Genomic DNA, 25064 nt, shown 5'->3' with positions numbered 1-25064 from the left:
CACTCATGTTGTACTATAAGAAATAAGGAAGGGCAGGGAACCAAGGAATGACATCCGTGGTAGTTTTAGCTTGTAGTTACACTAATAATTCTGTATCAAGAGCAACTGAGCTAGGAAAGAAGAGTCCAGAACCAAGTCTTCTTTATTAATATCACCAGTTTTAGCTGCTGCATGCTAGACACCGCTCTCAGGATTTCTCACATGAATTAACATTTTTTCAAACTAGCAAGGTTGTTTAAAGAAGAAAAAAAAAAAAAACTATACGTTTTACAAATGAGGAAATAGTCCAGAGTGTTTCCAAGTTATACTACTGGCAAGTTGGCAATCTGGGTTTACAAACTCCTGTTTGTTCCTCTTCATCAGGCAAACCCCTTCCGTCACATCTTGGCATGTGATGTGTGCCAGGCACTCGGTTGAATTTTGAATGCATGGTGGATAAAAGTCATAATTCAAGGTCGTGCTTTTGCACAAGAGAGAGAGGCTGACAACAGATAAGATGAAACCAAAGTAATATCAGACATATTCAGTATCGTTGAAGAAATAAAGTATCAGCACAGAGAAATATGGGGAAAAGTAGGTATCTTTCATTTATTTGTTTTAAATATAGCATAAATTGGCAGGTTCTCCCTAGAATTGTGGTTCTCTAGCTGGCTGAACAACCTGATAAATACAACTGTTAATAGGTAGATAAATGGTAAGGCAGAAACCTAAATTTCATTAAACTCCCATAATTCCAAGAATCCAATGAAAAAGAATCACAGGAAGGTACTAGATATAAATGAAAGACCACTGTGGCAGGGAACAGGAAACTTCAAGGCTCTAAGGCAGGAAGGAGCTTAGTGTCTCCCAAGCAGGTACAGGTAGAAGGCCAGTGTGGTAAAGATGGAAGAGAACTTCACACCCCATCCCCCACACACAAAAAAGAAATAAGATGGGAACAAATCAGACAGACACTACAAGTTTGTAGAAGTTTCTGGATCTTCTTATGGGGCACTACTGAAGAATTTGAGTAGGAGAATGGCATGACGCAATTTATCTCTTTAAAAATCTGTTCTGGCCAGGCCTGTAATCCCAGTGGCTTGGGAGTCTGAGGCAGAAGGATCCTGAGTTCGAAGCCAGCCTCAGCAACTTAACCAGGTCCTAAGTAACTCAGTGAGACCCTGTTGCTAAATAAAAAAGGGAATGTGGCTCAGAACAGATATATATATATATATCTGTTCTGGGTTTGACATAAGAATAATTTGCTTATTTTTTGTATACTTGCTCAGTTTCTGACAATTGTCAATTTACCTATTTCCCCTTGAAAGGTTTTGACACATAATGTTTAAGATGTCATGCCTTCTTTTTGTATATTTTTTTCTAGTATGTAACATCCCTGTTTCCCCATGTGATAGTTTTGCTTTAAGTTCTATTTTGTTAGACTTTTTAAATTGCTTGTCAGGTTTTTTTGTTGTTTTTGTTGCTAATATTTTCCTTTAAAAAACTGTTATGTGTTGTTTTAGGAATGCCACTTGTAGAAAACACCACCAAATATTGTGAAATCTTATTTTTTTAATCTATTTTGAGTAGCTGTAATTATTTTATCCAATTGTATATGAATCTTATTTCTTCTTTTATTTGTGTGTATTTATTATTGCACTCCTTTATATATTTAGTTCTTTATATTTTACAGCTATACATGGTTCTGTTGTCCTTATGGTGGTTAATCTCAGCAGAAGAGTTACAGTGTTCATTTAATCACCAGATTTCCTAAGTTTACCAATAGTGACATGGATCACAATAATAAAACCACTACTTTAGCAGAGACTTACAGCTGTCTGTGCTACATTTTATTCATGTTTTAGAACTTAAGGACTTAATTAGTTATTGATAAACCGTCTAATTTATTTTAAGTGGATCTTACTAATTTTGTGCTGCTTCTGCTTCTCCTCTTCCTTCTCTGTCTGTGTCCCTCTTTCTCTCTCCTCCACCAAAAAATTTAATGAGAAATTTGGATTCCTTTTCCCCACGGACACTATGGCACCTAGGTTTCTGTAGATATTTTTCACCTTTACTTATTTGAATACCTGCTCCAACGGTAATTTCATCACGTGGCCTGAGCAAAACTTTTGAAATCTTAAATGTCTAAGGAATTTTTTTTATGTCTTCACATGTGATATTCTTCAATATCCACATCTGGATATTCTTCAATACTTTATAATTGTCTTCCATTATTCTTATGTCAAATGTTACTATCAAAATGTTTGGCAGTCTGCTTCTTAGAGAGATTTGTTATTTTACTCTGAATGCTTTTGGAATTCTGCCACTGTGCTTGATACTTCTAAATTTTACTAAATGTGATGTCTTCGTCTTCTATCTCTTGTTTAACACTTTACTAACCTTTTCAATCTGAGGTCTTCATCCTTTTTTAGGTTTATGTTTTTGGGTTTTTTTGGTACTAGGATTTGAACATGGGGCAGGGGTGGGGATGGAGGGGGGCTTACCCACTGAGCTACATCCCAGGTCTTTTTGTATTTTATTTAGAAACAGGGTCCCACTGAGTTGCATAGAGCCTTGCTAAATTGCTGAGGCTGGCTTTGAACTCGCAATCCTCCTGCCTCAACCTCCAGAGCCACTGGGATTACAGGCATGCACCACCATACCTGGTTAGGTTTATCTTTAATATTATATTTCATATGTATATTTCTATATATTCTTTAAAGTTGTCATCCAAAAGAGTTCTTTAATATTATCTTGCAAATTGCTACTTCGTTTTTCAGGTATATCCAGCATGGTGTCTATTCCTTTTGTTATGTTCTCTATGTCACTATTATATTTTAATATCTACTCTTTTCAATTCCGATTTATTTTTCTGGTTTCCTGTTGCTGATATATTTCCTTTCCTGCCTAAGCACAAATTTACATATTATACTTATTTAAAATTATGTCTACAAATAATCGTACTCTGAATTCCATAAGTTGTTCCATTTAAGCCTTTCTTTTATAACAGTTACATGGCTCAGGCGTCTGATGTCTGATTTGTGAGTTCCTGTTTCTCTGAAAATACCTGTTACTGCCACAAGGGGGAACTAGGGAAGAGCTAAAGGCTGGGGTGGGAATGAAAACCAAGTTTCAAAACCCCAGGTTCCAAACACCTAAGCCACTGTGGATAACCCCGTCTGCCTGCCATCACTCCTCCTGAGAAAACACTCTTTGCCTTTTACCTGCGTCTTGGGGGAGACTCTGCCTGAGGAGATGTCTTCCTAGAATAAAGTTTGCAAGCTGGGGACAGAGGGGAGGAGAAGCTAAAGGCTCTGAAGCACCTGAAGAGCTGGTGGGCCCCACCTGTTCCTTCATTCCCCAGCCCCCTACTTTACATTTCCTGTGGCTTCTGTTTTGCCCTGTGTGCTTTTACAACTTGATTGTTCCCTAAATCACTGCCTTCCTGGTGTTGACAGGTGGTGATGCTGACTTTGATAGTGAAAAGGAAGGCAAGGTTGTCCTAAGGGCAACGAAGGGGAGAAGCTTAGAGGCAAGTTCAAGTCCCCCTGGGCCTCCCTTCCACAGCCCCCTGCACGTGCCAATTCAAGCCTTTGCCTTTGCCCAAGGTGGATCGTTTGGGGTGACAGTGTGTTATTTATCTGAACTCCTGGAATTCCTGTTATCTTTGCATTTTCCACAAATGATTTTGTAGGAGGTGTTAGGAACCTATGCTAGTTTCCCTTTGTAAAAGGGGTGTGTATTTATTTTTTCAGTTTATGTTTCTTGTATTTCTTTGACTTGAATCAGTAGTGTCCATATTCCCCAACTCCAATTCATGAACTATATTCATGACAGATTCCAAAAGCAGTGTTGGATGCACCAAGTCTACTCTGCGGTATATGACAAGCACGTCACAAAAACTTGCTTTCTGTGATATTCTGCATAGGGTTTTCGTCTAGCAAATCATATGTTTATTTCTTATGGCTTATTTTAGATGTTATATCTCACCTATCTTTCTTACTTGAATTTTATGAAGTAGCCATTTTAGGATTTCTGAAAGAACAAATCTTATTTAATAGCATGTCTTTATTCTATTCACAATTTGTGTGGGTGTAGAAAACTAAGAAGGTCCTTCTGTTTTGTTATTGGAATCCGACTAAATAAGAGGGGGTGGGAATGACAGCAAACTAAAAGCTTAGAGTTAGGATGATCAAAAGGCTTAATGATCCCAAAACAGTCAACATTAAAATAAAATTCAGTTTTCATAAAACCTGATCAAAATGTAAATTAATGCAACATCCTTCCTTGGCTTGAGTTAGTTAACAGTCATTCAGTTAGGATTTTGCTAAATGTTAACAAGGCCAATATCAAGGACAATATTAAGTGGGCATGCTATTTGACCAGTCTAGAAATGTATTCTTAGAAATAATGAAAGGGTGCACGGACATTGCTTTCTCTAAAAATACTTATTTCAATTTGGTGTACAGTATGTGGTTGAATAATGGTCCTCCAAAGATATCTGCTTCCTAAACCCTGCAACCTGTGATTACCCTTGTGGCAAAAAGGATCCTGCAGCTTTATTGAGAATTTTGTGTGGGCCCAGTGTAATCACAAGGGTCAACCTCAGGGAGATAAGAGAGTCTCAGTCAGAATAGGACAGGTGACAAAAGGACCAGAGTTTGGAGGGAAACACTTCAAAAAAGAACAAGAGGGATCGTTACGGGCAGCCTCTGGAAGTTGGAAAAGACTAGGAAAGAGATATTCTTCTGGAAAGAACACAGCAGCCCTGCTAACACCTGGATTTCAGATTTGTGACTTCCAGAAGTTTAAGATAATAAATTTGTGTTATTTTAAATGACTAAATTTGTGGTAATTTGTTAAAGCATCAGTTGAATACAAATGCATATATAATAATAAAAGAGTTCAAAACAAATCAACTACAAAGGTCAAAATATTATAACATTAAAAAGTACACACCCTATAGTTATTAAAATTGTGTTATAGACCAAATTTTATTGTATAAGATACACAGGCAATATCATTCAGTTGAAGAGTCACAAAACAAAACATTAAGTAACTCATTTTTAACATGGAAATTATAAGTAATATTACCTAAGATTATTAAGTGCTTCTTGTGTGCCAGGAACTTTTAAAGGGACATACTTGTATTATCTCAATTACTGCTACTGTGAGGGAGATAATATTATCCCCATTTTACAGATAAAGTCATTGAGGCACTGGGAGGTTAGAATACTTATCCAAGATCACACAATTAGGAAGTGACAGATTTGAAACTAGGACATGGATCTCTGAGCTTGGACCTAGTCCTCTTTGTGTGAATATCCCTGGAGTGAACAAAGCAAACATATGACAGTGAGGACAAAGCTCTACAGTAAAAAATCAGGTGGGCCTAATTTTCTCCCTTTCTTTATCTGAACAATAAACTTTAATTACTTTTGAAATACAGAAAAAAAATTAAAGTTTTTAAAATGTATTGAGATGATCTTTAGAAAAATACTTCCTGTTCTCGTTTTATTTTTAGGAAACAAAAGTACCTTTCTTCTTTCAAACTGAACTGCTATGAGGATCGTATATAAATATGCAGTTATCTAAAGAACGAAAATATGTCATGACCTACTTGATTACATACCATTCAGTTTTGAAAATCTAACATATTCATACTAAAATACCTATCCATTTACTTATAAATACCAAAGATACATATAAGAAAGTAAACTAAAATTTAACCTTAGGATAAAAAAAAAAGAAAAAAAAATGGCATGTGTTTAACCTCATTTCATCAGTACATGCTAGGAAAGTACCTACAAAGACATAACAAAAAACTGCCAAATAGAGTATGCTTAAAAAATTACAAAAGCAATTGGTATAAGATTTGCCTTGTGTTCTTGCTGAAAGTAAGATAACTACTAAATGCTCCCTCTACCAGACCCCTATTCCAAAATATGAAGTCTCTACTAAGCCACACCTGGGCAGCTTTCTCTCTACTAGTAGAGTTGTGGTTTTCAAAGTAATCAAAATGCTGATTCCACAACCTCAATCACTCTCAGCCTTTGGACATCTTGTTGCTTAATTGTATTTCCCCCAAATAAAAGTACATTTACAGAGAAATAGCTATGACCATAGACAGAGATAGGATAGAAGAGCCTTTGTAACAGTAAGTAGTGATGGTTATGGGTTTCATTTATCCATTTTAAGTTCCTTTGTAAACTAGGTAACATAGATGGTCTTGGAGAAGATCCCCTGTGCATCCAACTGCTGATTCAGGAGCTGGGCAAGGAGCTACATGTTCCATAAACTATCAGTTAAATGCAAGGGAAAGTGAACCTGGTAGGGAACGAGTCAGACTTAATATCCCAGTCTTTCCACTGGCATAGGGTCAACCTCTCCTTTTGTTCAAAGATAAATAAGTTTTTAAATGAATTAATGATCACTAGGCACTACAAAGCACAAGAAAGGAAATACTGGAAGATTCAGAAGAAAAAATAGAACCCTTTAGAACCCTGGTAGTCTTTAACTACCAGAATAAGAATATTTGTTTTTCTTTTTAACCATTGTAACCCCAGATCCCAGAATATTCAGTAAATATTCATTGAATTAATTAACAAATTATTTAGAGAATTATTCTTTAGAGGGTGGTAAGAAGTTCTTGAATCTAGAAAGCATGAAGGTAAAGCTATAGAGAGAATAAGCTAATACAAGGAAAAAGAAAGGAAGGAAAAAGAAAAAGAAATGTGCTGAGTAAGAAAATGTAAAATAAAAGTGGAATTGAGGATATGAAAAATTATGGACATGAAGAATTTTTTCACATAATATTTATCTAAATATATCAAATACTTAGTCTCAATCTGTATCATGTTACTTTTTATGTATAGATAATTTCATTTTTACATAGAATTTTTTAATCTCTTTTAATTTCTGATTTCTAATTTTTATGTCTGACTTAGAAAAGCCCTTATCATACTAAAATTATTTCTATTTCATTTAGTTATGTTATCATAATGATCTCTTTAACCAAGCTAAAAAATATTATTATAAAATGAGATATTTGTGTTTTAATGAATAATACTAAAGAAACTTCTCATAAAGTTACAAAAATCATCGCCTTGAAAACTATGAAGAATTAATGTAACAGTATGAAATATTAAAAATCCACAGGAAAATAAACATCTACAGAGGAGACCTTGGTATTGGGGGCTAATTTTCCCTACGAGCGTTTACCAATATCAGAAGAGGTTGAGTAACTGAGAGGCTGGGAGGCTACAGAAGTTGGAACCTACCCCATCAGAGTCTTGGAAAACACCTGCTTTCTGTGGCCTTTCAAGGCTGAATCCAAGGACTGAGTGAGAACAGGAAATGTAGACACATAGCACCTGCAATTCCTAGAATGAAATTAATAAAATTCTGGATTACTAATAGTTTCAGGTACCTGGCATGAACAAAATTCTCACTTTGCACCAAATTATTTGCAAGAAACACGCCTTTTAATACTATGACCAACAGTATAAGATAACTAAGCAAATATGAGATAAGACAGTAAAACTAAAGCCAAGTCAAAGTCCAATCAGAAAAAGAGAAGCCATTGTACATATTCCAGTTATAAAATATTTAATATGAGAACTAGAAGCTTACACCAACCATGGAAGATCTGGGAGACTGTAGACGTGAGAATTTTTCAGGGAATATTACTGCATTCAGCCTGAAGCTCCAAGTAGGCCTTCTCCACAGCTTTCCAAAAGCTGCTGCAATTCTCAAGAAATTCTCAGAAGCTCCCACAAATACCACAGCATGCAGAAGTGAAATGGGTAGATCGTAATGGCTCACCAGAAAGCCTCTGTGATTCCCAGGTTGGCCCACATACCTAGCTGCAAATGCTTGTGGTGAGTAAAGGATTCTTTTCGTCTTCCACCTTCCAAATTACTCCAGAGGATCTCTCACCAAGAGGTATTCAGGGAAGGCAATTTTGAGAAGTGTAACTCTCTTTTCTTGGCTTCTGTTAGATTTGGTTTTGCCTTTCAGAGATATTATCCCAAGTCATAGTTAAGCTTCCAGCTGATCTTATTTTGTGATTTGACATACTCTGGCCTCCTCACCCAGTCGTTTGCTGACACCATGTTTCAACAACAGTAAGGAGCTCTGTTGCTTTTCTGCCTTCCATTTGATTTCTTTTCCATATGTTTCTGTGGGGTCCTTATGGTCCCTAGACTACCTCACTTGTCACATGCTCTTAGCTTTCTTTTGCCCATTCTCCCTCACCGGCTCCTCTTTCTTACTCCAATTAGTCATTCCTCTGTGTTATTATTCTCTATCATATGCCGGATCTGACTCATTAATTATCAAAGAGTATTTTGTCATTATTTGCTTACTGACTTCACCTGTAAGTCTGCAGCCATTCTTGAGGACTGGCAACTATTATGTCTTCATTACTCATTTTCCGTGATCAGAACCTACCTCACCACCTCACTCAGTTTAGAATTTCAGCAGTTTGGTTGAATGCGATCCGTTAGTTCATCACCAACCTAGCAGAGAAGTTGGTGAAATCTGGATGTTTGGAATATACCCATAAAACCATGCAAGCATCACCCTTAATTTATGATTGTTTACACCATATGGAATGATATAACAAAGTCATGATTAGTTAGTCACATATTTAAGTCAAATAAATAGCACAGTTCAATTTCTACCAATGTTATTTCTAACTAGAAATATGTGGTGATTGTGACAGGGACTGCATATATATTCATTCTAACATAGACATTCTAAAAAATAAGCTTTTTAAAAAAGTTTTATATTTATATATTATATAGAGTATTTTTTTAGTTGTTGATAAACCTTTATTTTATTTATTTATATGTGGTGCTGAGAATCGAACCCAGCGCCTCATACATACCAGGTAGTTGTGCTACCTCTGAGCCATAGCTACAGCCGCCCAAAATAAGCTTTTAAAAGAGAAGCCTTATTTAAAATTAGACTTTTATGTCAAATTCAATTTTTTTTTTTTACAAATAATAGACACCAGGTAGCTACAGTCATATAAAAAATACATTATAGTGGACAGTTGCCTCTCCAGGGTCTTCTGACATAATTCCAGTCTTGACTGAAGATTAAGAAAAATAAATGTATTTTGATATCAATAAAAGGTTTTATGACCTACATGATCAATGAGTTGAATACTACTGTCAACATTTTCTAATGTATGAGCCATTTCTGTTATGCTATTAAAGCCTTTAATATCAGGGGAATTAACTGTGGTTAGTGATGGAAGACATAATACCTTTCTCTCATTGGTGAGCCCTTTGATACTCGTCCTACAGTGTCAGCCATGTTCACATCACAGGCACTTTATGGTCACACTGTTCTCCCACAGAGCTTCAATCTACCCCTGGAGTGCAGGAGCGTCACCCCATGTCTTGTCAAAAGTATCCATACTTCTGTAATTTTTAAAAAAAGCATTTTGCATCTACAAAAATAACTGTTGTTTTAAAAAAATGATCTTAAATGAAGTTGTTGTTTCTAAAATTTTCTCTTTATTATTTCGGTCTTCAAATAATTAAATGACCACAATATAAAATCCAAATGACCCTTTTTTTTTTTTTTTTTCACAAAGCTCAGAGTCCAGGTGTACCAAAATACTCAGAGTCTGTGGGGTTAGGGCCCTTTCTGTTTACCTTTTTTAAAGTGGGATTTTCAAGTGTTTTTAAATTGCATTTTAAAATAGGAACATATAATGGGGTGGTTAGAAACAGGAAGTGTAAAGCAGAACCTTGAAGTCCATGAAAACAGGCCAGAAAAGAAATATCTGAAAATTGTATCTTGTGACATGACCTCTTCTTTTGATCCCAGTGCTCCCTGGAAATAAACGGGGTGGTGGAGACCTTGACAAGATGCCCAGTCTATTCATTTAGAGCGAACACAGTAATTGGTATGGGAAGAATAGGCTGTCCTTAGTTAAAGTGACTATTTTATATTTACAGAGATGCAAACAAGTAGTTTAGGCCTGAACTTGCACTTCCTTGAAAAGAGAGTGTATACGTGAAAAAAAATCACTCTTGTTGCAATACTTAACAAAGCACTGACACAAATTTTGAGGACTTTTTTCTTTTTTGCAACTGAAAAGAGGAAGAATTAGTTAGAAGCAATAAAATAAAATAAACACTTTTTTTTTTACTGCTCAAATATTTCTTCAAGATTTGTTTCAGAACCTCTTACAAGACAAAGCTCATATAATAGAAAAAACTTAAATTGTGATAACAGCCCAAACTTCATCAAACCATGTGACAAAATTAAATGACACATGTTAAAGTTTTCAAAAGACATATGGAAAGCGATTCAGATCCCCTGGTTAACCTAGTTCTTTACTTTAAAGCTTGAACAAGGCAGATTATATTCATGATGCCTTTTACTGATATATGTCCTCCATATTTAGAGTGTGTGCAAAGTACTGATTAGGTGATTAAATAAGACAAAGTTTTTACTTACCATGTGAGATCTTGGTGAGTATGTTCACACACAGCATGCAGCATAAACACTGCTGCATGAAGTGTCTTTGAGTATATTCTATAAGAGGTTTATTCTGTTTCTAGCAGGGGATGATAGTGATCAATTTTCTACTGAGGTTGCACTAATTTTCATAGAGAAAAAATGTTACAACACAGAAAAAGGAGCAGTGAAGGCAATGTGTTCATACTTGGCCTTAATGATCTGCACAAAGCAGACTTGAGTTCACATTTCTTTAAAGATACGCATTCTATAATGTCTTCAAGAGAACACTGAACATTTTCACCACATATATAAAATAATTAAATAATTTAATGAATTATTGTTGTAATAAAAGTAAATTATAGCGTTGGTGGAAGAACATGCATTTGTCATCTGTAATCTTTAATGCCTATGAATGCACTTGGAAGAGGACTTTTGGGGTTTTTTTGCAGTTCTAGGTATTGAACTCAGGGTCTTGCGCATGCTAGGCAAGTGCTCTACCACTGAGCTACATCCCCATTCTTTTTTTTTTTTTTAACCTTAATTTGGTGACAGAGTCTCAGTACATTTCCCAGGCTGGCCGGGGACTTGCCATCCTTCTGCCTTTGCTTCCCTATTAGCTGGGATAACAAAAGTATGCCAAGATCTCTTTTGAGATAGAAAGACTGGGATGATTCCCTTAAGTCATCCTGCCATATGAGCATCTGAACTCTTTAGAAAGAATCAACAGCTAACACAGCTCTCACCCAAAGCAAGATTCAATTTTTGGCAGCACTACCAATATCTTTTCAATTCTATCATTGAAAGAACATTTTAATCATTTTTAAGTGCAATTTGCATCTGTATAGTTGTTTCAGTCTGTATCACTAAATATTATGACATCGAGAATGACATAGGAATTTTCCTGTATACTAAACTTTGTAGGCAAAATCAATTCTCTTTAATTCTGTGGAATACTATAAAAATTCTGGGATTAAGCCCACACCATCACATCCAGAAAGTAGCCTATAGCTAGACAATGGCTGCACTGTGACTTTTATAGACATTAGGCACTAGTGCCTTGTGGATTCCTTCTTCAAAAACCAACATTAAAATGGAAGGAGACCCTCATTGTTATACAAAATTACATATAAGAGTTTGTGAGGGGAATGGGAAAAAAATAAGGAGAGAAATGAATTACAGTAGATGGGGTAGAGAGAGAAGATGGGAGGGGAGGGGAGGGGAGATAGTAGAGGATAGGAAAGGTAGCAGAATACAACAGTTACTATTATGGTATTATGTAAAAATGTGGATGTGAAACCGATGTGATTCTGAAATCTTTGTAATGTTTTGAATAACCAATAAAAAAATAAAATAAAAAAATAAAAAATTAAAAAAAAAACAAAAACAAAAACCATCATTAAAATTATTTTTATGACAACTTTGGTATTGAAACAAATAATCTGGGGTCTGGATTCAACATTATACATTCATTTTATTTATTTTTCTGATTTTAAATAAAATTACCATATTTTCTTGGGTCTTTAAAGTTATGATAAACACTGGGCCCTGTTTCTACTGTGTCTACTGAATAAACTGATCTGCAGGTAGAATATGTCTTTATTCTATCATGTTAGGAATTTAAAACTTGATTTTTATATTTATATCATTTCTGTACATAGTTTGGTTTGTTTATAACTACATCTGGAGGTGCCTGATTCTGAAAATAGCTAGAGTGGTGAGAAGACACCCTTTACTTTTTTAAAGAGACTGTTTTTATTTTTATCTGTTTTATGTTTAAGTATCCTTTGTAATATTTAATTTTGAAGAAGAGATCTCACTGCTCTAAAAAATTTATTAAACCATTGATTTGGAATCTATTGTTTAACAACAAAGGTCAGTTTTTGTATTTAAAAATATCTTAATTAACTTGCTCATCTGTATACATCTGAGAATTGCTCAATAAAATCTCCATGTATGCTGTCACAATCATATGCAAGGGTACATTTATGATTTTCCAAGGAACAGGCAAATAGAGATAGCAGCACTGGTTATTCTTTGGTTTATTGAACAAAACATATTCTTAAGTTTTTCAATGTTAAAAATGCACTTGGATTTTATTGTCAATAAAAAAAATAAGGTAGTGAGACTGCTCTGCTGATTTGTTTTTCAGTGTCCAATCTCCAGTTAGAAGATGCAAATTCATGTATCACAGCTGACTGCATTTGTCAGCTGTTTTGTGTTTTTATCAGGTTTTTTTTTAACTGCCCTATTTTTGGCAAGTACGTTGAAGTCTTGACCTGGCTGTGTTAACAGCTCAAAGTTCTCATGAACAATCTAGCAGGTTGTTAGAAGAGATAAAAGATGCAAGTGGAAGTCACTAAATATTAAACCTAAGGAAGTTGATTGCTATTAATTTCTGTGTTCTTGATTTTCATTTCTAAATATACGATCATAGATACAACAGCATGAGCTTATACATATCAGTTTATGTTAAAAGTCAGAGGGTTTTACAAAGTAGGCATACAATGTGTTGGAGAGAGAGCCCTGGGCCAGAGGAGTAGCCCTGGCTCTGCCACTCATCCGCTGCTCTTGGGTTCAGCATTTAGGCTCACAAGCTTCAGCTTCTTTGCCAGTAAAACCCATCATTGTAAAGAGGAAAATGGGACAATTTAAGACTAACAATGTGTGCAGACAAGATGGCCTGAAATTTCTCCTAATATAAAAACATAGAGATGCTAGATAAAAATATAGTCGCTAACGTTATCAGGACCTGGCTATACTAGCAAGACGACGACTCTCCAGTAATTAGAAAGGAAGAGGGAACCATGAGTCAGAGAAATTGGCCAGGGAATTGTCAATGTGGCTGCCCTGGGAGGGAAGGTGGCCTGGTCGTCCATGATTATCTAGTGGTATGGCTGTCAAGGTCCACTCAGGACAAAGCAGAGGACCTGTGTGGGTACACAAATATACATCTTTACATTAAAAGAAAGAGAGAAATGTGGGGGAAAAAAGCCATTAAAATACTACAATCTCAGTGAAAGTATCCACTAGAGGGGAAAAAATACAACCACCCACACAGAGACAAAAAGGAAGCTTGTCTTTTATTTTGGCCTGAATTCTGCATATAATAAGAAAAAAAAAAAAAAAGGCCTCTAAGAAATTTAATCACAGATTTAGACTACATTCCATGGGCTCAAATTTGTATTATCTGCATGGTCTATGAGCCCCCAAGTTACGAAAAAAAATTTTTTTTTGGCCAAGTCAATGATGATCCTTGGCAAACAAATGCTATCTCTCCCTCTCTTTCTCTCCCTCCTCCCTCTCTCTGGATTGAGATGACTCCCTAACTCCTTTTTTGTCTCTTGGTGCCAGAATGTTGGCAATAACTTCATGCCCAAGGCAAGATATGGCTGGATTCTTTCTAGCTCCAGATACTTAAAGTTGACGGAATTGTTCCCCAAACCAGTTTAGCCTGAGCGCCTTGAGTGAAACTGCTTGTTAGCCAGCCCCAAACACGCACAGAGAACTTTAAAGCAGGTTTTGGTTACTCATTAATAACAGGATCCAATGTGCAGATATTTGAGGAAAGCTTCTAGGAGAGAGAGAGAGAGATTGAGAGAGAGAGAGAGATTGAGAGAAAGAGAGAGATATTGAGATTTAAATAGAGACAATGAAGGAACATAGGAATTTTTTAGGTGTAGTGCTCTATGAAAAGGGAAGATGAACTGAATAAAAAAGAGTGAGAAATGAACAGTACCAACACAAATAGGAAAACAGAAGTAAACAGTAGTTTTAAAGTTTGGAAGGAAAAAAGTCAGGGAAGGAAACTTCCAGAAAGTAAAATAAAAGGTTACAAAATTAAGAATCACTTCAGGAGTTTCAACATCCAAGTAATAAGAGGTACAGGATGAGAGAAAAAAGAAAACATGTGAGTTGAAACTATCAGCCAAACAATTCAAGAAAACATCCCCCAAATTGGAAGACTAAGCTTCCCGACTCAGTGGACTAACTATGTATCCAGCAAAAGGCATTGTTAAAGATCTAAACACAGTCAAAACACTACATTACACACCTTCCAAGAAGAACCTAAAGATTATTTTTAAAGAATAAATAATCAACGTAGCCTCTAACTTCTTAAAACCCTGAAATCCAAGGGGCAAAAAAGGAGCCATTACTTCAAATTTTTAAAGTAAAACTATTTCTAATTTAAAATTCTATATCCACTTAAGTTATCAATTGAATGGTAGGGAAGAAAAAATATTCTGAGAAATTAAAGTTTCAAAAGTTTATGTCCCATTCTGTAAAATCTATATTCTGGGAAAACAAACAAACAAAAAGCATCTAGAAAAATGAACGCATCAGATTCCAAAAATCAAGGAATTCCAAAATAGGAGAGGCACAAAAAGTTCCGAATAATAAGACACACAAAGGGAATTCCAGAATGGTAGCCAAAAAAAAAAAGCTTCCAGGAAACATCGGTAGCTTTAACTACGACTCAGAGCCCAAGCTCCGGAGCTGAGAATAGGACCAGAAGGCGGCAAGAGAGACATCAGCAAGAAAAAAATAAATATTAATATGTTTTCCAATGAGCTTGAATGTTGAGAGAGATGATTTGTGGTGAGATTAGAAATGAATTATTGAGAGGATTATACAAAATTAAGCCAAAAAAAAAAAAAAAAAAAGACAGCTGGTAGCAAAAACTTAGTGTAGAAGAAGATTCAATATCTACATAAGCAAAATTTTTATCCAATTACATTAGGAGGATACAAAGGGGAAACATGGCGGGGTGTGGGGTGTCAGAATTGTATAAAGATAAATTGCTTAGTTTCCAGAGTGGCAAGTCAACAAAGGCATCAGATTGAAAAAAAAAATCAATATTATTATATGTTATAAATACAAACGTAAAATATCAAAAAAATAAAATTACAACATAATTCTACTTGGACTTTCATAATAACAGGAGAGAAACAATAGGGAATCATTAGGAAAAAATGAAAATTTTACAGGATTATGCAAATCATGAATCCTTAGATTTGGGAAGCTTCAGGCCTTCTGAGTGAAAACCCAGACTAGAGAAATGTGAATACAGCAAACACAGTAAGCAAGAGCGAACAGAGGACAGTCAGCACCACCAGACAAGGGAGCACCATGTTTTTTCAACAGAAATAATAAAATCTGGAAGACAATGATATTTATCATGTGAAGACTAAAAAAGTGACTAAAATTTACATACAGCTAAATTGTTTTTTTCTAAAAGAATCAGTTTCAAGAAGCCCATTACAATTATCACTAAAAGAATTATGAAGTGTATTTATTCAAAAAGAAAAATAAAATTCTGTGAGTTACAAAAGAGAAATTTAAATGAATGAACAGGCATGTGAGTTAGAATAAAAATAACACCATCTACTATAAATGGTAGCTAATGACGATTAGCTTAAGGGATCTGTGAGGACAAGCATTCCGCAAGAGATTAGAGAATGAGTGTTAGAAACTTGAGGAACATCATGGACGTTGTGTGTGAAACTTCCAAATGCATGTGGATCAGAGGACAGAAGGGACAGGGAGACATGAGTAAAGTTGATTAATGGAAAGTAGGAAAGCAAAAGAGACAAAGACAAAGTAAGTATTCGCCAATACAAAGCACCTAAAAAAAAATAATAAACCAGAAAGAAATCTATTATATGATTAACCACAATTAACGTATAAGAATCAAATCTAATATTTATGGCAGTTCACAAAATTGACACAAAAGAAACCAGGTTCAGCTCTGTGGGGTTCACAAGAGACCTGTCCAAATTCTAAGTGAGAGATTATTGAAAGTAGATGGAAATAATAATAACAGGCAAAGGAAGTTGGTTGGTGTCTATATACTATTGTAAAGAAAAAATGAGTATTACAAGAATAATTGCAAATAATGAAGAGGAAGAACAACTCGCCTGAGATGTGTTATTTCTAAACTTGTGTATACTAACAACATGGTCTTAACAAATATAAAGTAAAAAATGATCAAAATTCCAAGAAGAAAAGAGAAATCTAAACAATAAGAAATTTTAATGCACCTCTCCCAGGACTTGTTAAATGAAGCAAACAAAGATTTGAAAATATAAAAAGATACAAACAAAGCAACCAATCAAGTTTATCTAACTTGTCAATTCTCAACTAGGATGTGCGAGAGGTACTGGCCCTATTTGTTGATGCCTTAGTTACCCTGGTCACTGATCCAACTGACCCCCTCTGCACACACTTGACTCTTTGCATCTTGTTTTATATGGATGCTATTGTTATTTCCCAGGTTAAGAAACAGAAGGAAAAAAAATGTTGAGAAGCACAAACTCGAGATCTGCCAGTAAAAAAGAAAAAGAAATCACGGATTCAATATGATCATCTTTAAACTGACTTGTATAATAAGAGCTCATTTGGAAGGGAGAGAATCTAAGTGTTCTTGAGTAGGTTTGACAACCTCTGATCTACTTCAAAAGGAGAAATTCAACACAGGATGCAAACTTCATCTGCCTCACATTTTCCTCTTCTCTTGCCCCTTTCCCTCCAGTTTCCTCTTAAAAGAGCCCTTTGCAGCTGTCGACTCATCACCGTCTCACTTCTTTCTTGGACATGTTCCCCAAGGACCTCCTCCATTGCTTTGTTCTTGTCAAGAGTTCCACAGTGATTTCCAGGTTGCCAAGCAGTCAGTTCTCAGCTCTTATCTTACCAGGTTTCTCAGGACATTTAACACTGCTTCCCTCTGTTCTGGGCAAAGCGCCTTTTCTTTTCCACTTGCTTTCCAAGGCCCTCACCCTGTGGGCTTTCCTCCCACCCAACTGGTTCCTCTTTATCCATCAGAATTCAAATAGCAGAGGGACTCTGGGCGGCATCTTCGCTGATATCTCTCTCAGAGGGCTCCTCAGGTTTGAACAAGGGAAGTCTAATCCATTCACCTAGGTCCTCAGGGCCAAAACCTTGATGGCCATCTTCGCTATTCTTTTCCTTTCTAACCTTCACACTATCCCATAATCAATTTGTGAGAAAATTATGTAAATGAGGCTTCACCTCCAACACAGAACCTGAAGCCAAGCTCTTCTTACTAGGCTGCTTCTCTGTCTCTTGTTGTGGTTGCAATAATCCTGCAACCAGCCTTCCTCCTACCTCTGCCTGCCTCCACTCTGTCCTCCACAAAACATGTCAAATATGAATTTGTTAATGTCACGCCTATTCTCCAATCCTTCTAATAGGTTCCCATCAAACTCCAGAAAATAATCCTCGATCTTGCTACAATCTATAAAATACAATGAATCTCTCCTGGAGTATTTTTCTATTTTTCTTATCATTCTGCTTTTCCATTGCTCTCCTCCAGGCATGGTGTCCTCTTAGGTGACTCCTGTCCATTTTTTTTTCTGCTCTTTCTTCTCCTTTCTCTGCTTAAACTGCTCTTTCACAAGGCAGGGGCTGCTCCTTCACCTCTTCAGAGAACTTTCTATGACCATTCTATTTAATATCAGTCCCTGTCCCCAAGAACTCTCTATTCCATTGTCCTGAATAACTTCATATAGCTTATCATCTCATGATTATATAATGTATTTTTTTTAATTTTTTATTGTTCTGTTTCCAACCCTCCTCCCCCTCGATAGCACATGAGTTCCATAAGAGAAAAGACTTTTTCTTACTTATATCACCAATACCTTGAAGAATACCAGGAACATAATCAGAGTTCAGTAAAGATTTTTTTTAAAATGTTTGCTGAATTAAAAATATTCGAACTTCAGGCAGCTATTGGTATTCAGCAAAGTTGCGTAAGAAAATAATGACTTGGAAATGTGTAAACAAATTTGAAGTCACCTAGTTCCTTTTCTTTTAATTAAAGCATAAAACATCTCTAGACCCTCCTGGAATATTTAAAAGAAATAAAAGATTCGTTGAAAGATGCAGCAGTTCCTGTCCTTATGTATGAGACTCATGATAAGTAATACAGAGCGAAAATAAAAAATGTATGTTACCATGTAATGGGAGAAGGAAACTCTTAGATGGATCAATTAACTAGGGATTGAGATGGATAGAAGGAAGCTACTCGGCCACAAGTTGGAGGAGAGATGTGACAGTCAAAAATAAGAGTAAACACAAAGTCACTCTGCAGATAAGAGCTCTGTGTGTTGAAAAACAGAAGGGAAACAGATGTGACTTGCACAGGGTGAGTAATAGCAGAACTGTAGGAGATGATGTCACAAAGACACCTTAAGATGCACATCTCTTGGCCATAGCCAAGGGTTTGACTGTTAATTGAAACACAAAGAGGAGCTCTAGACATGTGTAAATTAGGAGAGACACAGTCAGTTCAGACAACATCAGCTGAGTGAGCAAAGCACTGTTTTAGGAGTAAGTGTGGAATAAGTGTTATGGGGGCAATTTGAGGGGCATTTAAAGCAGTCCAGGGGCAACAGAAGGCTTCCTAAGTTAGGCATTATCTATCCATCTGCAGATGGAGTAGACCATTCTAAATGACATATGTAAAAGCCCAAAAGCAAGGATTCATGAGATTATAACTAGCTCAAAATAAGTAGATCACAGGATACATGGGAGAGAGGGAAGAGGCTGCAGACATAAGCTAGAGACAAGATCCAAATGCCTCGTTAGCCCAATAAAAGGTCATCGCTTTGTGTTTAGGGAAATGGAGTGTCATTAAAAGAAAAGCCAAGTAGGAGTTGACCAGTGTCACCTGGTCATGACAAAATGCCCTAGGCTACAATGAAAAATGAAATAAAAACAGGAATGGAGAAATGTGAATAGAGATATTAAGGAGGAAAATGTAGTGGAACTTGATGATTGCTTGGATGTGTAAGAATGTGAAGAAAAGAGAGTCAAAGATGAAACCTGATTTTCTGTAGAAGATGGAGCTGGGTGGGCAGGCCAATCCACTCACCTCTACTTTCCTTTCTAGTGCCACTAAAGTAGAACTACAGGAAAATTTTAAAAGCTTAAAACTAATTTTTTAAAAAAGAATAAGACTATCAGAGTTAAAAGGAAAATCTTAGGGTGTTTAAAGAGCAGATAGACTTGTGGGAATTGAAGCCGTCAAGACATTTGACAGAGAAGGATGTGGCAGAAAGCTGAGAAGCTGCTCCATCTGCTACAAGGACCATCCACGAGAAGAACTACTGATCTTCAGAAGGAGGGACAAAGGTGGGCCCCAAAGTAGAAGGAGTAGTTGAAAGTCAGTTTTAGAAGCAGCTACACCCTCAGATCACACTGTGTTTGAATAAACTTTAAAAATCTGATATATAAAATTCAACGAGATGAAATTTATTAAGTACATAGATTGGCAAATGACAATTCTAAAAACTATTAACAGTGAACCCCAAAGAACTACTCCCAGCTTATCTCAAGTATCATCGCAAACAAGCCACTCATTTATCCCCTTATTCAACACGACACATTGGAACACCACAGTGTGATAAATAAGTTATTGACTTTAGAACTGAACTTCCTACATTTAAATCCCAGCTCTGATATTTGTTTTCTGTGTCACATTAGAGAGTACATATCCTCTCTCTTTGCTTCCATTTCCCCTTTTCTGAGATGGGGCTTTAGAAGTAGATAGCTCACATGCTTGTTCCGAATATCGAATTGATATTTTAAACGCCTGTCATCTAATAAGCACAACATACGTAGTTGCTTCTATTCCTGTTACTACATCATCTCCAATTGCACCAGGTTCATGTCAGGAAAAAGACAATGAACGTGCTAGGGTGAAGACAAGGTCAACCAAAGACTAATAAATACACAAGGTAACTGCAGAGTGGTAAGTGAAATGAAGAAAATGAATTATCCATTGTGAAATTGTCCATTTAAAAATCTGCTTTTGCTTTAAAAGAAATGATTCAGTGATTGAAAAGATTTTACTCCACATTGTATTAATTCTCTATGGAATTTAATTTCCATTAACAGATTAAGGAGAGAAGGGATCTATCATGGTGCATGTACTAGACACTTCACATCTGGTTTAATGTAAGCTTCTAGCCACCTACAATGCAGGCAGTATTATCCTAATTTTACCAAAAAAAAAAAAAGAAATTAAGACTCAGTGAAATTCCCCAACTCTCAGGAGGCTTGCAAGCCATGGCACTAGTGAGAGGCAGAGCAAGAATTCAAACAGGTCTGTCTTCACTGTCACCATCTCATAGTCTCTTATCTGATTTTAATCTTTTCCATTGTATAAATATTTATTTTTCCTAACATTAAATTTAGGAAATGGCTTTGTTTTCCCCTTTGTGTCCTTTGTAATTAGTTTTATTTGTTCAACTGCTACATTTACAAGCTTTAAATGCTTCATTATGTCATCACAGAGATTTCAGCACAGTGTCTTTTATTCCAATTTCATACTTGTTAGTGTCCTCAAAAGATACCACATAGGTTGGAAAAGCTGCGTGCCTGATCTTTTGTAAGAACTTTTATGTTTACTCACACTTTTCACTATAACATGCTAACTTTAGTCCCTGCCTGTGCCTTTTCCCCAGTCAGAACTCACATCCTGAAGCTGTACGAAGGGCTGTTAGTTGCTCTCAATGATGCTCTCCAAGGCATCATTGCTGAAGTGGTGCTATTGAGAGGTTTTGAAAATTCCAAAGTCAGGGTCCAGTAGGAGGTTGGTAAGTCAGTGGAGCTGTGCCCACAAAGGGACTGCAGGACCCCAGACCCTTCTTGTTTTGTTCCCCTGCCATGAGGTGAGTGGTTACACTCTTGGTCTCACTGCTACCATTGGGCACTGTCACCAGAAGCCTAAAAGCAATGGGTCTGTCTCATCACAGACGGCAGCCTCTCAAACTGTGGGTCAGATTAAACTCTCTCTCATTGTAATCTAATTATGTCAGGTATTTGTTACAGCACTGGAAAGCTGACTCACACACCCTTCTTTATGAACCATCTCTGCTTCTCACAAAGGCGAACAAGAGGGAATTTTTGTCTCTCATCATCACAAAGTAGGGTGTACTGATCAGCTCCTCATTTTGCCTTTATCTTCATATTGGTCCTCTCTTGTTTATCCCCTGCTTATCATATTGGTCCTCTCTGTTTAGAATGCAACCATCAAGTGATTGTATGACGGACACAACGGAACTGTCACAGTTGTCCCTCTCTATCTGTAAGGATACGTTTCAAGATGGATGCATGAAACAGGATAGTACTGAGCTCTACATAGACTATGTTTTCCTATACATACCTAAAATTTTAATTTATAAATTAGGCGCAGTAAGAAAGGGACTATAACTAATAATAAAATAGAAATATTACTATGCTAAGTAAAATGTAGATCACTTGAACCCAATCACTGAAGTTCCTTAATAACCAATACAGCTACTGAGTGACTCAGGGTGGACCTGCTGGTAAAAGGGATGATTCACATCCTGGCTGGTATGGACTGAGGCTGCCCAAGATTGCATCACACGCACAGCTCAGAACGGTGTACAATTTACATCTTATGATTTTTTTTATTTCTGGAATTTTTCGTTTAATATTTACAGGCCATAGTTGGTGACAGAAAACTAAAACCACAGAAAGAGAAACCATAAAGAAAGGGGATAAGGAGGGAAAACTGTAAAAATAAGCAGAGACTCCACAGTACATCAGAAGAAAAGTCTCAGTTTTCTGTGTTTGAGGGAAAAGGCTATGTGGGGTTTTGTGTATTTGTTTATCATCATGCATTAAAACTGTCAAGCTAAGAACTGACTGCATCTGTGGCCCTAGTGTTGGGGACAGCCTCAGCTACTTGGAGAGGTCAGCAAAACTCAGACTCTATGTTGCAGATACTCCTTATCCTAAAAAGTCCATTTAAAATTCCACCAGATCAATCTCTCTGATGGATAAATTTAGAAACAAAAACACGAATTATCACCAATTATATTTTTCCCAATAGCCATTTCTTTTGTGCAGTGTGTTTTGATTGATAACTCTCTGCCTGTAAATTTCTCTTCCATTGTAACATTAGGCATTCCTGTGGATATGAAGGAAATTAAGCTGAGTGTAGTTAAATTCCAAAAATACACCAGGAAAATGTTCTTTCTGTGTGATATAAGTCAATGTGAGGGCTCCAATAACCTATTTCAGTGCAGAGAATCCATTCATTTTAATGGAATACCCAGTCTAATGGAGCATATTACGCTCAAAGAAAAACTCATTCTCAGGAATGTGCTGCACCAGGTACATAATTTACCAGAAATGAAGTGAAGTTCAGCATATTCTAGAAAAATGAATCATGCGCCTCTTGGATCTTACACCGATGCCTTCAACTTAAATAGTGCTGTTTGCCTTCTATAACCATGATGATTTGAGAAAAGCCAAAAACATAGTCACTTTGGGAAAACAGGCTGCAGTGAACTCCTTGTGCCTCTAGATTACTTCCCCAAATATGGTGTCTGCAACAATACTTCAGAGGAAAACATGGGAGGACAGAAAGAGATGCTTTAAGTCACTGTAACTGTGTGTATGAGTGTTTACATTTCCTTTATTCAAACATCTAAATCCCTAGTTTCTTCTTTTTTCCTCTCCCATCATTCCTCTTTGAGTTGCTATTGCTAGAGTTCACACAAACTGAACAAAATGTTTCTTTATCCACTTCTTCTCTTTCATCTTCTTTATGATGATTCACACCTCCTTTATTCTTTTTAATTTTCCTACAACATTACATACTTTCTTTTCTCTCCAGACCAAGAGTTTTATTTTCTGCAAAGGACCCAAATGTCATTATTTTAAACTCTGCAAGTCACAAAATGTGTCACAACTACTTAATGTTGCCATTATGGTGGGAAACCAGCAACAGACCTTATGTAAAAAAAATGAGCATGGCTCTGTTCCAACACAAAGTCATTTACAAAAGTAGGCTTCAGGATGGGTTTGGCTCATGGGCCAAAGTTAACTAACCCCTGCTCTAGACGAGTAAATAACAAAATGAATAAAATCTTCATGATTAACTAGAAGAGACAAAAAATTCCTAACTGGCCTGTTTTCATGCATGAAACTTCTTTGAAAGTTTTAGAAAGAGTAGATATGCCTTAAAATTGCTAACTCACCAAAGTTCATAATACAAATAAATTGAATACAGTACTCCAAATCCTTGTGCAGTATCTTGTAAGGGGCTAAAATTTGTCTCACTAATTTTCTAATAATTGAACCTAACATCTAGAAACTAGGGTTGATATGGAAATAAATCCTAGTCCCAATTTTGTGTTTTGACCTAGAAAAACATCATTCTTTCCTCAAAGTTAATTAAAGAAAATGAATCCCTAAATTAAAGAGTAAAATCTCATTTTATTTCATGTTAATAGAAAAATGATTTTTGGTAGTATTCTTGCTTAGATTGAAATTTATCAAACAACTTTGTGAATTTGCTTCAGTTTTTGTGGGAAATGAAAGTTTAAATCCTCTCTTTTTTTCCCCTCAGTTTATCTGAAGATTTGTTCATTTTATCTTTCAACAAAACCCAGTAATGGTTTTGTTGATCTTTTCTGTTGTCCTTCTAGTATTTATTTCGTTCTAATCTTTGCTATTTCCCTCCTCCTGTTAACTTCGAACTCAGTTTTTTTTGTTGTTGTTGTTTGTTTTTGTTTTTTATTAAGATCCTTGAGGTATAACATTAGGTTGTTTATTTGTTACTTCTTTTTTTTTTTTTTTTTTTTTTTGTACTGGGAATTGAGCCCAGGGGCACCTAACCACTGAGCCACATCCCCAATCCTTTTTTAAATTTTAATTTGAAACAGGGTGTCCCTAAGTTGTTCATGTCCTCATCAAGTTGGTGAGGCTGGATTTGAACTTGAGCCTCCTACTTGAGTCTCCCAAGCCACTGGGAGTTATAGTCATGCCCAGCATTATCTTTATTTTTAATGTAGGCATTTTTTGCTATAAAATTCTGTCACATGACTGCTTTTACCACATTCCCTGACTTTTAGGATATTGTCTTTCCATTTTCATTTGCTTCTAGATTATTTCCCTTTAAATTTCTTCTTCCACTCATTGATTATACAGGAACATGTTTAATTTTCATGTATTTGTGAGTATTCCAAATTTCCTCCTGGTATAGATGCCTAGGGGCTACTAGCAAAAGATACGTAATATGTTTTTAATTTTCTTAAATTTATTAAACAGTTGTTTTATCTACTATCTGATCTATCCTACAGAATGTTTCATGTGTATTGGGAAAAAAGTATATTCCTCTTCTGTAGAATGGAATGTTCTGTATATGTCTGTCTGTTGGGTCCATTTCCTGATTTTCTGTTTATAAGATCTATTAATTGTTGAAAGTGGGATTTTGAAGTTTTCTACTATCATGGTATTATTGTCTATCTCTCCCTTCGGCTCTATTAATATTGATTTTGAATATTTAAGAGTTTCAATACTGTGCACATGTATTTTTATAATTGTTATATCTTCCTGATAAATTGATTTCTTTATCATTATATAGGACCATTTTTGCCTATTTTTTTAACTCACAGTCTATTTGTCCAATGTAAATATAGCTACCTGGACTCTCTTCTATTTTCTACTTACCTGGAATATCTTATTCCTTCACTTTCAGAATATATATGTCCTTAATGCTGATATGAGTCTTTTGTGGCAATATATCATTGTTTTCCCCCCCAATCATT

General features: G+C 35.9%; 1 protein-coding gene and 1 long non-coding RNA gene across 11 annotated transcripts in view; one reads left to right on the top strand and one right to left on the bottom strand.

The window, feature by feature from the left end:
• The window catches only part of Marchf1 (membrane associated ring-CH-type finger 1), a 409990-nt gene that overhangs the window by 284481 nt on the left and 100445 nt on the right, over positions 1-25064 (top strand). The window lies entirely within an intron of this gene.
• Positions 1-25064, bottom strand: part of LOC143397530 (uncharacterized) — a 207788-nt gene that overhangs the window by 137632 nt on the left and 45092 nt on the right. For all 6 annotated transcript variants that reach the window (XR_013091172.1, XR_013091170.1, XR_013091171.1 and 3 more), the window contains one exon: positions 7260-7361. This is a non-coding gene — a long non-coding RNA (uncharacterized LOC143397530). The remainder of the gene's footprint in view (positions 1-7259; positions 7362-25064) is intronic.

This window comes from Callospermophilus lateralis, chromosome 4 (genome assembly GCF_048772815.1).
Source record: "Callospermophilus lateralis isolate mCalLat2 chromosome 4, mCalLat2.hap1, whole genome shotgun sequence".
NCBI lineage: Eukaryota > Metazoa > Chordata > Mammalia > Rodentia > Sciuridae > Callospermophilus > Callospermophilus lateralis.
Note: the sequence above shows the minus strand (reverse complement) of the source record. Positions and strands in the feature narration are given on the sequence as shown.